At 36.5% G+C, this 15,118-nt stretch overlaps 1 protein-coding gene across 1 annotated transcript in view; it reads right to left on the reverse strand.

The window, feature by feature from the left end:
- LOC111504593 (sialin) overlaps positions 1-10,768 on the reverse strand; it is a 63,763-nt gene extending 52,995 nt beyond the window's left edge. Inside the window, exon 1 of the mRNA XM_023159229.2 lies at positions 10,473-10,768. The gene's annotated coding sequence lies outside the window, so the exon portion shown is untranslated. The remainder of the gene's footprint in view (positions 1-10,472) is intronic.
- Positions 10,769-15,118: the final 4,350 nt, after the last annotated feature.

Genomic DNA, 15,118 nt, shown 5'->3' on the forward strand with positions numbered 1-15,118 from the left:
AACAATCAAACAGAAAAACAATTTATTTTATCACGAACTTTTGGTAAAAATGAAACCAATACCGCTCCGCTACCGCTCGTTTCGTGAGCGTCACCTAAACTGTAGATGTTGTTGTATGTATCGCCACCGTTCTGTCGTCGAGTCGCTTCGTCATCGCTTGAGCGTCGCCATTTTTGTGCCCTAAGCCTTAGCGTTGAACTGGTTGTGGAAGCAAAAATACTGGAATGCGAACATATTAGAATGTTCGAGGGTGGTATACATACTAAAGAGCATGGAACTGCAATACAGTTCAAATTAGTTTGCGGTTAGTTTGTTCAATACACTTGCGACAGGGACAAGTAAAATAAATGCGGTAATCATTAAGTTTATTACAATGATATTGTTGAGTTGGGCTTTTAAATTACTAAATTAAGTCACACATTTTTTCATTGAAAAATCACGATAAACGCGGCAAATTTTATCTAAAACTGATACGTGTAAAAACGAATCCTGATTATTGTACCTATTAAAAATCCATATCAAATTACAGCATATTAAGTATTCACAATAGCCGCAATCATTGATAAAAACCTCTGGCGCCAGTCGAAGATGATCTCTGATAATTATTCGCGAAGGTCATCCAGAATACACAGTACCTCGAATGCCTAGATACCTTGTCTTCAAATGTCCCGAAGCGAAATTCCAACACGATTTGGTCGGATGATCTGAAACGACCAATCACCGAATATGAATGAACCGCACCTCCTCACTACTTTTTTATACAGTGTGTGAGCCACAAATAAATCAGAGTATTTGACGTTCAGATTACATACAACTAACCCGACGAAATCCATCTTCATTTCATTCAGGTTTGGAGACCAGCTCCCCTACCCTTTTGGCTGATCATTGGCCTTGAGAGGGACCAATGGGTACATGACTGATGGGTGACGGCATGAAGTCCTTAGACATCAGTGCCGCCCTTCACGGGATACCCCTACCTGGCTGGGGTGGGATGGATGAAGAAGTTATTCATCCTTTAACGGGGGACATGAGGGCCTCATTCGACAGAGTGTCGGGGCCTTCTATATCGGGAGGGGTCGTCTACAGCGTAATCTGTGGCTTCCCTAACTAACAACTAACCCGAGAGTAGAGGATCGAATAGACTCATTCACTTTGGATCTATCTAGGCGAAGGAGTGAGTTTCGTATAAACTTTTAGACATCAAGAATAATCAGTTATTTTCAAGAATATTCATTCATCAAGCCCTATCAGGCTAGCATGGCAAATCCAGCAAAACTGCAAAAAAATACATCAATTTGTAGCTAAATAGTTGCTAATTAGTTGCCAAAACAACAGAAGATTTAGTTACTATTTAGTTGCTAAACCTTAGATATAGCGAAAACATTTTAAACTTTTTTTTAAATTTTTTCTGATCTTGCTATCTTGAAATTGGTTTTTCCTGGAATTAAAGATGTTCTAAATTTGTTGCTCGCCAAGAGTAAACTTAAATACAACTTTAGTATCAGCAACAAAATAGTTGAAACTGATCGGCCGATTTAATTTTTTTTTTCATTTTCCACGTTCTTGCTATCTTGAAATGGGTTTTCCTTAGAATAAAAAGTGTTTCAAATTTGTTGCTCGCCAAGAGTATACTCAAATACAACTTGAGTATCAGCAACAAAATAGTTGAAACTGATCGGCCGATTTTTAAAAAAATTTTTTGATTTTCCACGTTCTTGCTATCTTGAAACTGGTTTTCCTTAGAATAAAAAGTGTTTCAAATTTGTTGCTCACCAGGAGTATCGGCAACAAAATAGTTGAAACCGATCGTCCGATTTTTATTTATTTATTTTTTCATTTTCCTCGTTCTTGCTATCTTGAAACTGGTTTTCCTGGGAAGGAAAAGTGTTTTAAATTTGTTGCTCACCAGGAGGGTACTCAAATACACTCAAATACAAAATAGTTGGCCTTGATCGGCCGATTTTCACATTTTTTTTCCTTTTCCTCGTTCTTGCTACCTTGAAACTGGTTTTCCTTATAATAAAAAGTGTTTCAAATTTGTTGCTCACCAGGAGTATACTCAAATATACTCAATATACGCTTGTTATTAAAAATGAAAAAATGTCGCTGACATCAGAAAATTTCTAAAAAATATTAAACCAATAATAGGGGAGTCCAAGCGGGGATTTCGGGATTTACTAAAGCGCGGCAGATTAATAAACAGGGGGATACCTTGTACCCGGTTAAGTACCTCCACCAAATATGAGCCCTACATATAAGGCCGCCTGTAACGGAGAAAGGATCAGATTATTAAAAAAAATTGATCATCAGAAATTATCGAGGGCGTCAGATTAAGGTAGGGTGAGTTAATTACCTGCTAAAAAGTGAATATTCCAGTAACCTGACAATTTGAGAGTGACGTTAAGAAAGGGGAGGGCAGCAAAGTTGTAAGAAAATAACGTCATTTCGACATTCTCCAGCGTAGCTAGTTTTTTTTTTTATTTTGAAGGAAACAATTCAAGGATAACGAAAAACATATCTGGCGATTTCCGCAAGCCGAAATAACAATAATTCGTCGATGAAGTTTAATGCGTGCAGCTGTGTGATACATATATTTCCCTCTCCGAGTTCTATTCCTCTATTCTCTATTCACTTTTTCTCTATCTATTACTCTCTCACTCCGTCCACACTCAGAATTATGTTGCCATGACGCCATCACAGCTGATCACAGAGACTCGTTCGTGATGAAGATGATGATTAATTAATCAATTAATTGATGAATGTAGCCGCTACTACGTGGTAGGAAATCATTTTGAAGAAAAGATAAATTAAACTTTCTATGATTTTTACCACTTTTATTTGTAACTAACGTTACTGCAGTTTCGTCCTTTAAGGACATTTTCAAGCTTATACAATATATAAGTTTGAAAATGTCCTTATAGGACGAAACTGCAGTAACGTTAGTTACAAATGAAAGTGGTAAAAACCATAGAAAGTTTCATTTCTCGATTCTCCATTATTTAATCAATTGATTAAAAAAAATTAAATTTTTTTGAGCATTTTTTTAAAATGTTTTTCTTATAAATACAAGTATTCTACTTAAAAAACATACACTTATTTGCATGCTATTTCCTGAGCTTTTCAATTAATTGAGTTCAATGAATTAAAAAACATTTTACGAAAATATTGTTTTTGTCGGATTAAGCGAATCCCTCCAGATAATCGTCAGATTATTAGACAGCACGTCTAAAACATAAAGATGAACCATATATATCCTAATCTGACGCGCTTGAGTATTTCAAAATGACGAATTTTTTTGCACATTATTAAATGACCGCGACTTTGCGTCAGATCGAAATCGTCAGATTATTGAATGAGAGCTTTTTTTGTTGCGCTTAACACCCCCATAGAAAATCTGACGCGCTCGATTATTTTTTTTTCTTTTCACTTTTAATCCTTACGTACAACCACCCACATCATGCAAACGATCACCGATGAAAAGGTATATATTATATAACATTTTTTTTCTTATCATCTAAGCTTTGCAACCTAATATGTCTCAATGACGCTCGAGTAACTCCTGATTAACTTTGTTTTTCACGATTCATACGTTTGATGAAATAGAAAGTAAATACTCCCTATTTTGCTACAAATTGATGTATTTTTTTGTAATTTTGCTGGATTCGCCATGCTAGCCTGATAGGGCTCATTCATCACGTGTTTGCTTTTTGAAATTTAGTTGTAATGAAAACAAGAAATGAGATGCGATGCATAAGTTATTAAATTTATGACCGGCCACACTGCCTTTTGCAGTTTATATTCAAACCGAAAAAAGAAATATACTTCCAAAAAATATTGACGATTATCGTACGCTACAATATGCCCAAAAAGACGATCAGTGGAATCGAGGATATTATCAAAATGATGGAACATAAGAGTATAAATGTAGAAAAATATGCTTGGAAAACAATTGGAACATGAATGTAGAACTGAACTCTTTGTTATCCTGATTTGACGTTTCTCGAGGTAATATATAAAAATTACGTGAATGATTATCACAACAAAAGGTGAAAGAGGAGAAAACATACAAGACATGTTTTCCAAATGCACAAAGAAGAAAAAATAACTTTGATTTGGATCAATAAGAACTTGTATTCGAGCACTAAGGTAGTGATTAATGTAATTATTATATAAATTATAGAAAATTCCAGCAACAGCTGGAATGAAATTTTCTGGAATTCTCTCAGAAAGATAAAGCAATAATTATTGGTTGAAAATATTGAACTATCATACTATTTGAGAAAAAACACGAGGACTACAGGAAAATCCTTAAGGCACTCTAAGAGCGGTGCCTGTTGGAAAGTAGCGATTCACATTGGATTTGAATCACTGGAGATTAGATCCATTTGGAAAAACTTTCTCAGGAAGTTTATTCCAAATGGAAGAGTTCTCAAACAGAGAAGTTTGAGGTGTGCTGCCACATACCATCGCGTATTTTTGAATTGTACCGCTCTTGCTGGAAACAAATGCGCCAAGTCACTTGAACACTTTCCGTGAAAGTATCTATAGAAGAAAAACAAATCTCCAACCTTTCTTCGATGTTCCAAACTATCAAGGTTGCAAGTGATATTCACGTCTCCAATCAGGCGAATGGCTCTTTCCTGGGTGGAATCCAGCAGCTTCAGGGTATGCTTAGGGGCGGAGCTGCATACATGAGAACAATATTCCAAAGAAGGTCTGATTTGAGACTTATAAAGCATCGAAAGTTGCTGAGGTGTATACAGTTTTCTGGTTTGGGACAGTGTTCCAAGCTTTTGAAAAGCAGCCTTTGCAATTCTAGTCACATGATTGTGCCAAGACATATTGGTGTCCATTTTAACCCCCAACAATCAAACTTATCAACTTATCAAAGCAGAAAGCGGAATTGCCTGTCCTGACATTATTACGTCCGGTAAACACTTCTAGATCCTCATTAAGATAAGCAAGCTTCTGCTGTCAGTGAAGATGTGCATCCGGAGCCGATGTCTTAGAATCCAAATGAAATGACAAGACAAGTGAAAGGGTGAAAAGGGTGTATTTTTTGGAGAGAATAATTTTTTGAAAATAAAAAGATTAAAAACGATAACAAATTCTTCTTCAAAGCCAAACCTTACAGAATTTTTTATTTCAAATGTAAAAACAAATATGCAAATATATTTGTATCTGAAAGTAAGTATTATGCATCATCTACACATATATTTGTGAGGAGTTCAATTTGAATTTGATTACTTTTTTCATTCCTTCGGAAGTATCCGACGTTTTTTGTATGAAGGTGGAGAATCAGAAAGCCAAAAACCTTTTTCCCCATGAATTTCCTTTATAATTGTATGATTTTCCTGAAAATAATGTTACGGTTAGTGGTTCTTCGAATAAATATCACTTAAACTTAAAACTTTTTCCATTATTTCACTGCTTCACTTGACTTTTTCTTGCCTATTTTACAGGCACAATTTAGACAAAAGTATTTACCCGGCAACTCCCCCATTTAAGTAGTGACAAGCACTTTGAATAGTGATTGCGCATTCATCAAATATTCTGATCTGACGATGGAAACATGCGATCTTTCCGTCACTGACCAAGGCCACACGTGTCCACTTCCGAAGGGAACAATGCAGCCATTTAAATTTCTTTGAAAATCTCGAATCATCTAACTGAAACCCATCATGAATCATCTTGTATATTTCGTCAGACACTGTTGCACTTACGAAATATTTTCAAAGAATTTTCGTTTTTTGGTAAAAAAAATATTTATTCATCTACATTAATATTGTCGTCTTCAAAATAGTATCACTAACTTGTGCCAGCACTTCTTCCATACCTCGATACACTTCTTAAATTCGATATTTGGGATAGCACTTAGCTCTTTCAGCGATGCGCTTTTAATATCATCTCTGCTTTAAAACGACGTTCTTTTAAGGTTATCTTTCTTTTTGGAAATAAGAAAAAGTCACACGGAGCCACGTCTGGTGAACATGGAAGCTGGGCCACCGTTAGAGTTACAGCTGAAGATACTTTCTATTTCAGTAAAACTAACTTTTCGAATCCATATTTTTGCTCACTCCATTTTTATGATTTGAATTTAAACTTCATGCCGTTGTATTTCAATATCAACTCTTCTTTTTGTGAAAAATACTAATAATGATTCTTTCACTGCTTTACAATGTTCTGAAGAAAATACGTAAAAATAATTCCTAGAAGTTAGTTTATTACTTACATTTTTTAACTGTGAACCATCAACACAAACATTATTTTCCGAAATTATTGAAGTTCATATTCAAAACCACTGGTCCATACAGATAACTTAATAATTGAAATTACTAAAAATATGAATTTACACAATCTGTTTAGATAAACTATGAAATTATGCATCTTAATGAATCTGATAATAAGTTTTTTTTATCGTCATTACCTGAATATTGTTTCTAAGTAGTTCCTTGAAACAAAATTATGAGGACAAAACCTGATTAAAAAATTGCGGAAATTCGTGTTTACTCGTATTATTCACACTCGCGTTTATCTAAATTATGAAGTGGTTTGAAACTCTGGCCATTGAAACAGCCCACAAGAAGCACCGAGTCTGGTTGAGATACGTGGACGACACCTTCATAATATGTAACCATGGGAATGCAGAACTAGATACCTTCCTGAAGCACATCAACAACCTAAGCCCTTCCATCACTTTCACAATAGAGAAAGAAGTCCACAACGAATTGCCATTCTTAGACGTATTGTTCAAGAGGACCGACACTAAATGGGAAACATCTGTATACCGAAAACCCACTCACACGAGACAGTATCTGAACCAGGAATCCAATCACCATCAATCGACTAAGAGAGGAATCATCAAGACTCTAGTAGACCGTGCTTTCGGGCTCTGTAATACAAAGTGATGGTGGAACAGACCTTATTTAGAATACAAGCAAGAGCCTCACAAGGAAGAGAAGCCGCCACAACCAATACTTGTACTGCCCTACATCAGAGGATTGTCGGAAAGGATAAGAAGAATTGGGTCCAAGATCTGGGAACACTATCCGTACCAGCCTCACAAAAACCAGGCCACCAAACCCGAACTGCGAACTGAACTCGAAATTAATAATTATTCCGTTATGGATTGAAATACAAGTGAATTATGTTTCTCTTATTAATGCTGCTATAAAATAAAATTACAAAATATGAATTGACCGACTCATTACTTTATGAAAGTTAATAACACTATCCATGATAATAAATTGGACAATTTTCACAAACAAAGTAGACTTGTTTCGTGTTATGTTACTAATTTTCATTATCAAAAACGACTGCAGAAAATATTACAACTCCCAAGTTTCAATAGTGTTACGTTTTTCCCCGTGCGGGTTCACCAATAATTGACTACACTGAATTATCAAACTTAACTTTATTTCACTTTAAATACAACAAACACTTCAACTAAAAATGTAACTATTATTTGAATGTCTATCAATTTGTGTACCGCACTGTAGCTTCCACTTGACCTAGTCGATATGCTCGCAGCTAACGTCTAAATATCGTAATCGAATGCCGTACAAATTTCAGTCGAAGTCGGTAGCATTATTCTCGCGGCTTCTCGAGTGGCGGGGAATCATCGTACATTCGCGCGCTCTTAGCTACGTCACCATTGTTTTATGGCTACCAGTGGCGGCCGGCGTTATTTTCTTTCGGACATACAACAATAGGTATCTATATTCCATGATCTACGAATTATATTTTTTTATTCGAATCAGTCAGTAAAAGGAATGAATTGAACCATTTAGCGCTTTCTTTTCTGGATGTTTCTTTGACACTTAATTTTCGACCCGAAGTCACAGGAGTACAATTCAACGTTCTGCAAATTGTGCGTTCAGAGGGACGTTATACGGTGGTTGTTGAAATAATAATAAAGGTCCACAATAAATCCGCGGAGCTTATGTCTAAAGAGCTGGCTTATGAAAGAACCTGACATTTGTTTTCCCCAGGTCAAGTGGGCTCAAGTCGGAAACTGAGGAATTCATCATGACCTGCCACGATGGTGTCTTCAACACCTTGGTCTACCGTAGTCGCATGATGAGCGCATGACAGCGAGTACTCGCTGTCGGCATCTCCAGTACATGCCGTCTCAGCCTATATCCATCAACATAATGCGGCCCTAAGAGTGCTCTACCACCTTCGCCACCTTTTAAAAATTCAGGAAATGAGCCATTCACAAAGGAATCATTTATCAATGAGACAAGAATGTTCAAAATACAATCTGGCAGTGTCTCAAAGATTTTAACAGACATTTCATCAATACCTGATGTTCTTTTATTTCTTATTTCTCGGATAACCTCTTTTAATTCATCTAGGTCAATGGGGATTAAATCAAATGTTTGACCTATTTAAACTGCCTTCAAATATTTAATTGGGTCATTGCTCGAGATTGTATGAACTGCAGATTTTGCGGTTATTGAACAATAGTGGTTGTTTAATATTGTGGGACTTCATGTGTTAGTGGATTTTCCTTTAAATTGCTTTCCTCTCAATTCATTAACTATATATATTCCACCCTTATTTCATTTTATTATCAGCATTATCAAATCTATTTTGATAATTTTTTTTTCGCAGCACTTATCACATTTCTATATGTTTTCCTGTATTTATTGAAATACTTAAGGAAACTTTCATTTTTGGAATATTTTCGGATATAATGCAGGGATCGCATATTTATTGATGAAACTTTTAATCCTCTAGTCAACCAAAGTTTCTTTTTTTTATATTTATTTTTTGGATTGGGAAACATTTTTCCCAATCCAAAACGTTTATAGAAATGCTCAAAATTGACTACATTATTCCAGTCGCTTTCGAGCGATGATTGATAAAACCTATTATAGTTGGTCGTACTGTATATACGACCATATCTGTGTTTTTTTGTATTTGCAACAACTTTGAAATTGAATCTTGTGAAGATTGCATTGTGATCGAACAGATTTGAAGGGACAACATCACATGATATAAGACTTTCGCTTAGATTAGAACAAAAGTAATCAATTAATGATGATGAGTATTGGGATGAGCGAGTTGCTGAGTTTACATGCATTTTTATATTGTAACATTCCAAGAGATTACACAGTTTTTGTCTATCATTTCAATGCTGCATAAAACAGAAAATAGTTCAGGAAAGACATCAATATAGGAATCCTATTCCAAATTTGCATTCAGTTGAATTCCTAAAAATTTATACTCATTTAGAGATGCGCTCTACATGTCTCCGAAAGTTTTATAAATGATATTTTTTACTTTCCAAAATCTGAATAGGAAACGGCATTCGTCTAACTTTAACATTTAAGTGTACCTGTTGTACTACAAAAAAATGTCAAAGATGCTATGTGGTTCATTTTTCTGTGCCGGTGAAAAAGTGCACTATTTATTCCCGTCAGTAACTTATTTAAGTATAAGATAGAGTAAGAAAGTTTAAAATCTTTCACTTTTTCACTGGTACAGCAAAATGAGGCTCAGAGTATATTTGATAGTTTTTGTAGTACAAGAGGTATCTACATTGTATTGTTAAAGTTAAAAAAACATCACTTCTCATCAAGATTTTCGAGATAGATAAATGGCATTTGAATTGGTGATAAATTTCAATTCTTGAATTTTAGTTCAAAATTGAGCAAACTATGTTTTTCACTACATCAATCGTTTAACAATACATTAGAAATATCAGCTCTAAAGAATTATACCTTCGTTACGAATTTCAAATTACCTACCTACATAGTTACAACAAAATAGCGCCGTGCACAATGATATCGTTGTCACCTGGTATGAGCACCTCTTCAATTCTCTTTTGAATTTTATAAAATTCAGTAACATGAGGCATAATTTATATCTGTACATACACAATATCATGTTTTTAAATGTGGAAGTTATTGTGATAGCAATAATTTGTAATTCTTTAATCTATTTTTGCGAGCATTAACAATATATGAAATATGGAATTTTCAATATATTTTTCCGACATTTTCCTCAAATTCCGATTTCAAACTTGGTAGGTAGGGATTTATATGTTATATACTTATATTTCACATATAACCTAACCCAACCTGAACTAATCTGATCATATTCATATTGATCTCATATTATTCCGAATTTAACTGAGTTAGAAGTCGGAAAAATATAATGTTAAGTCTTCAACCAGAATTTTCAAAAAAATCTGAGAAATATAGGTAATTCCATATTTAGAGCTGGAAATACAGTCGGATTTCTTCGAAGTGGATACCTAAAAATTAATCCGTCACAAAAAATCTATGTCTCTTCTACGCTCCCAAACACTTAACTTCAAATTTGAAAAAATACGTTTTGCGATATCTAGAACATAATTTCCTTCATTAAAAAAATAGTATTTCCGTTCTGCCTTAAAGCGATTATCACTGTAAAATTGCGGCAACTGTTCATTATGTCTGCTAATAAAAATTGCATGCAATTACCTTTTTAAAATTGAAGAAATGACTAAAAACCGGTGACTTGTTAAGGTTTCATTCACTCTCAGCTAGCTGCGACTCGTAGAAATATTCAAATAATTCTCTTCAACTGAACGCTAAGAATAAACTAGACTGAATCAAACGATTTCTGCTTTTATGCCTCCGAACGAATTCTAGTAGCAAACTGGCAAACTGTCGTCTACTAGCGAGACACGTCCTCACCGGTGAACATCCCCACCCTATTTAACAAATAATTATTTAATGAAGTTTTTGAGGCGAAATAATAACGGCTAACGAATGTTGCTCATTGTTTTATCGCAGTTGCCAAGGCTGGCGAAATGAATATGCCGACAGCCAACTCCTCGATTTCTTTACCAATTGAAATGCGTGACGTAGACACACCTCTGACGAGCCCCCTGAGAAACCAGTTTATGCATGGTTTATTAATAATACTACGGCACAGTCCGTTAATGCATTTATTCTTCAATTACAAAAGGGGTTTTGCTCTGCTATCTTGTAAGATGACGTGCTATTCTGAACATTGGAATTAAAATGTAGAAGCGGACTATAAGAAAAGCAGATATAATAATCGTAAAAAATATATTTTACCCAAAGATACATCAATTTACGATTGAACTTAATAATTAAACCATCACCCCTTTTCCTATATGGATATAAAACAACTAAATGAATAACAATGCTCTCGCCTGGCTTATCGAATTGACTCCCTAATATACTGGCCACAGGACACTCGCCGATGCGAATATTCGCGCAGTGCGAACGGCGAAGCGTCTAGCGACTGAAACAAACGCATAGGAATGTACTTATAAAGCCACGCGCAACGGCGACCGGCGAAGCGACCGGTGAAATGTACCAAGCGAATCGCGTGGGCGACTTGCGGCGCGGCCGGCGAGCAAAACAAATGCATGATTCTGTACGGCGCGAGTCACGTAGTAGACCGGTAGTCGCGGCGAATAGTGCAATGATCAAATGAGTTTAATTGTTTTCGCCGCGAAAAATGAACACCGAGACTTTTATTGCTGAATAAAAGACTGATTAAAAAGTTAGAAATTCATTATTCATTGTACCGTCAAGTACAAGTTAGAAGTTGTTTTTTGTTTTAGTTGTACGAAAAATTACTGTCATATAATTTATATTTGTGCAATAAATAACATAAATATCTGAAAGTGTTTTTAGTTCATGAAATAATAATATACAGGGTAACATTTAATTAACTGATAATATTTTGGGCAAAGATAGCTAATGTCAAAAACAATTTTCCAGTGGCTCAAATTCTGGTTGAATATTCATAACAATATAATCGAAAGTTTCAATACTAATTCTGGTGTAATCAAAAAATTTTTCTGGATATAATCTGTATTTCTCGTACTTCCTGTGAAATTATCCATCTACACCCCGATTCTTATTAAAATCATGTACTCCACAATTTCTTCCAAATATTAGATCTTGAACCAAAAAACTATTACTTTTTAAGCAATATCGATATAAGTTCGATAAAGACATTTCGCTGTCGGACTATTGGTCGCAACGGCGAATGTGACTCCCCGTTGCCTGCAAACGGTGTCGCGTGAATGGTCGCCTCGCTCCCCGCTTCGTCGTCCGCACCGCCGATCCCCGTGGTCAAGCCGTAATTCCCATCCAATCTCTCGAGCCCCGCGTTTTTTTGGGTACCGTGTTTTTTCCACCCATGTCGATAGTAGTTTCTTACCGGACGTCTATGTATTATTTTTGTACGTAATAAATAGGTACGTGCCTTTTTGGGAAAGAAAGGTTTTGGCTTTCTTTAATTTATAGATGTGACTTTTCAAGTAAAATCATAAGTTTATCCTCGGATTTTGCAACATGGATTGGACAGGCCTACGTTGTGCGAACAAATAATGGAAAAAACATGAAGAAAAGGCGAGGACATGAAAAAAACAAACGACAAGACAATGAAAGAACAAAAAATAGAAAAGAAAAGTAAACCAACTTCTAAATCTAGAACAAAGTAAAAAATGAGGACAAGAATTGTTGCTAAAACAACTATAGCATAAGTTGTGGGCGGCTCTGAAACTTCTGATCGATCCTAATGGAACATCATTTTTCTTCTTCTTCAATTGGGCATTGGCCACAAAGTTGATAAGAAAACAACAGCCAATTGAAGATCGAAAACACCATTAACATGAGTTGTAGCCCGAAAGAATCCTTGCTTAGAAAAGATCTGAACTTTGCCTAGATAGGCGCCTACATTGAAAATAATCAATGCAGTGGAATTCATTAGTTCCATTATTTATCAAACAGATGCGAAAAAATTTAGATGAGAAATCAGAAAGCAGCTGGATCGAGAACCACTTCCAACATTTATGATTAGCTATGAAGAACGTAGAGCTCTGTACGGCCAACGAAGAGGTGACATCATCAAGATTCTTCCTGCAACAAGGGGAGTACTATCGTTCCGATAGATACCGATCCCTACGAGAAGAATATCGATGACGTATTTCAGAAAGGGCAATACACGAAGATTGTACGAGATTCCACTGCATCGATATTAATGAAGGTGAACCAGAAGGTGAACCTTAAGAAGCATTAACTCTTTTTTTCACAAAATGATATATCACTGCTGACCCCGCGTCACAGTAAGCTCCCTTACGTTTATGGGCAACCCAAGATCCATAAGATCTGCTAAAACCGATCTGTTTCAGAGTCAGTCACCTACAACTTACCCATATTCATACTTTCTATCATTTAACCACTGCAGGAAGTCATTTTTTGAGTAACTGAAGATAATGAAGGTCACAGAAAGGGACCAATCAGTCATTTTTGATGTAGACCCACGTTCATACGGAAGAAGCTACCCGAATACGGAGGTCTAGGAAACAGAACGAAATTACTAAGAGGTATCATCATGGAATTACTAGGATGCTGTGTCCTGAACTGTTTTTTTTTCAGTCCCCATCATCGGCTACTTTGGTCATTAGCCATGTGTAGACAATATTAATAACTGTCCGAGCCACGTAGGGAGCTTCATGCCTAATCGCAGACCGTCCAGTCATGTAACGCTGCGGAATTATTATTATTTTCATTTTTTACCGAAGGTTAAGCTGGTCGGACACTGTATCGATAATTATTATTATTTGGTATCAACGGCACCACTGCTTTGGTCATTAGCCTCGTGTTCTGGGAATGTGAGCATCATGGCTATTCACAATCCGTAAGCCATGTAATGTTGCAGAATCATCCCAACTCCAACTAGATGAATTATTTCGATAAAAATATCTGGTCGAGATCGGAATCGAATTCACGACCTTTCGATAATCAGTCGGGTGCATTACCATTATGCCAATTCACTGCTTCCGGAACTGTTACTTTCAATTGGGGAACGAATTCTTCACGTAAGACGAAAGACTGCCATTTTCGACGACGGTTATAGCCAACATTGAAGAAGCCCACAAGAAGCCCACGAGGCCGAACGATCGATTTTCACTCCCTATCGTTCAACTCGTGCAAGGAATCGCACGTTAAAATGTAATAACTTGTTATTGTACACACAATTTTCGACTTCTGATAGTTGTCGTTCGTGGGAAGGGTGCCGCAGACTTTATCGAAACCAGTGTGGTAAGATGCTTGTCTTAATTATTGGGTCCTTGGTGGAATGATGTTCTCTCTATCCTCCAATCATGTTGGCTTGCCGCACTTAAGGCAAATATCTTGGCCGGGTAAATGCAAAAGTCTGTTCTTCTTCTTCCAATTATCATTCACCTCTAGATATGAGACGGGCAAGCAATGAGTGTATAATTTGCTACCAGTGCCTGATTTTTCTTGTGAAGAATAATCCACTCGATGGTTGACAGATCATGGTACATTTTTCTCTGATTGGCGGTCACTCTGCGACTATCTTCGCCAGTTAGGTGAGCAACACAGACGTGTGGCTTGGAAAGTAGGTGTCCTGTTGCACATTTCATGGTTATCTCCTCCCACGACTGCAACCATCCAATGAGCTTTGAAATCGTACATGTGGACCATCTTCTTGAAAACCTCTTTGAAAGCTATGATGACATACTAATGAGATTCCTGTTGATTGATCGATATTGAGGTTGTCAGATATTCCAAGTACATGCACTCATAGGAGGGCATACGTGACGATACAATAAATTGAGCCATACAGCGTTCTACGCCTCTGGTATGGGTGAATCACGCGTAAGCATTTGCTAACCTGCTCAGGGGAGTTTGTTTCTAGAGATGCAGATTCTCTTTCTGCTGCTCAAGAATTGGGCGTTAGGCAGATTCATGAGACATAGTGCCTTCGAAGAGACGATATATTGCTTCCTGGTGATATATCATCTTCCAGATGAGAACTGTGAAGCTATTGCTCTTTATCCGATCTTACAGGAAGGATAGGACACTTGGGGTTGTTCAGACGAACGTTCATCTCCTCTGTATTCTCCTAAGTTACTTCGTGGCCCACGAATAGTTTTTGCCCCGCTTTAGCGTGGCAAAAGTCTCTTCGACGAGAGGGTGCCCTGTATCTCCGTCAGTGATACTGAGTGGGCTCAGAGTCATACATTCTTTCAGCATGGATAGACATAACTTAAAAGTACTCCTGCCTTCATGGATGATACCTAACGTGGTTTGAAACTGTATCCTAACGTTTC

Source organism: Leptinotarsa decemlineata, unplaced genomic scaffold (assembly GCF_025532065.1).
Source record: "Leptinotarsa decemlineata unplaced genomic scaffold, Ldec_3_MD MMD2_tig00026282_RagTag_RagTag, whole genome shotgun sequence".
Taxonomy (NCBI): Eukaryota; Metazoa; Arthropoda; class Insecta; order Coleoptera; family Chrysomelidae; genus Leptinotarsa; species Leptinotarsa decemlineata.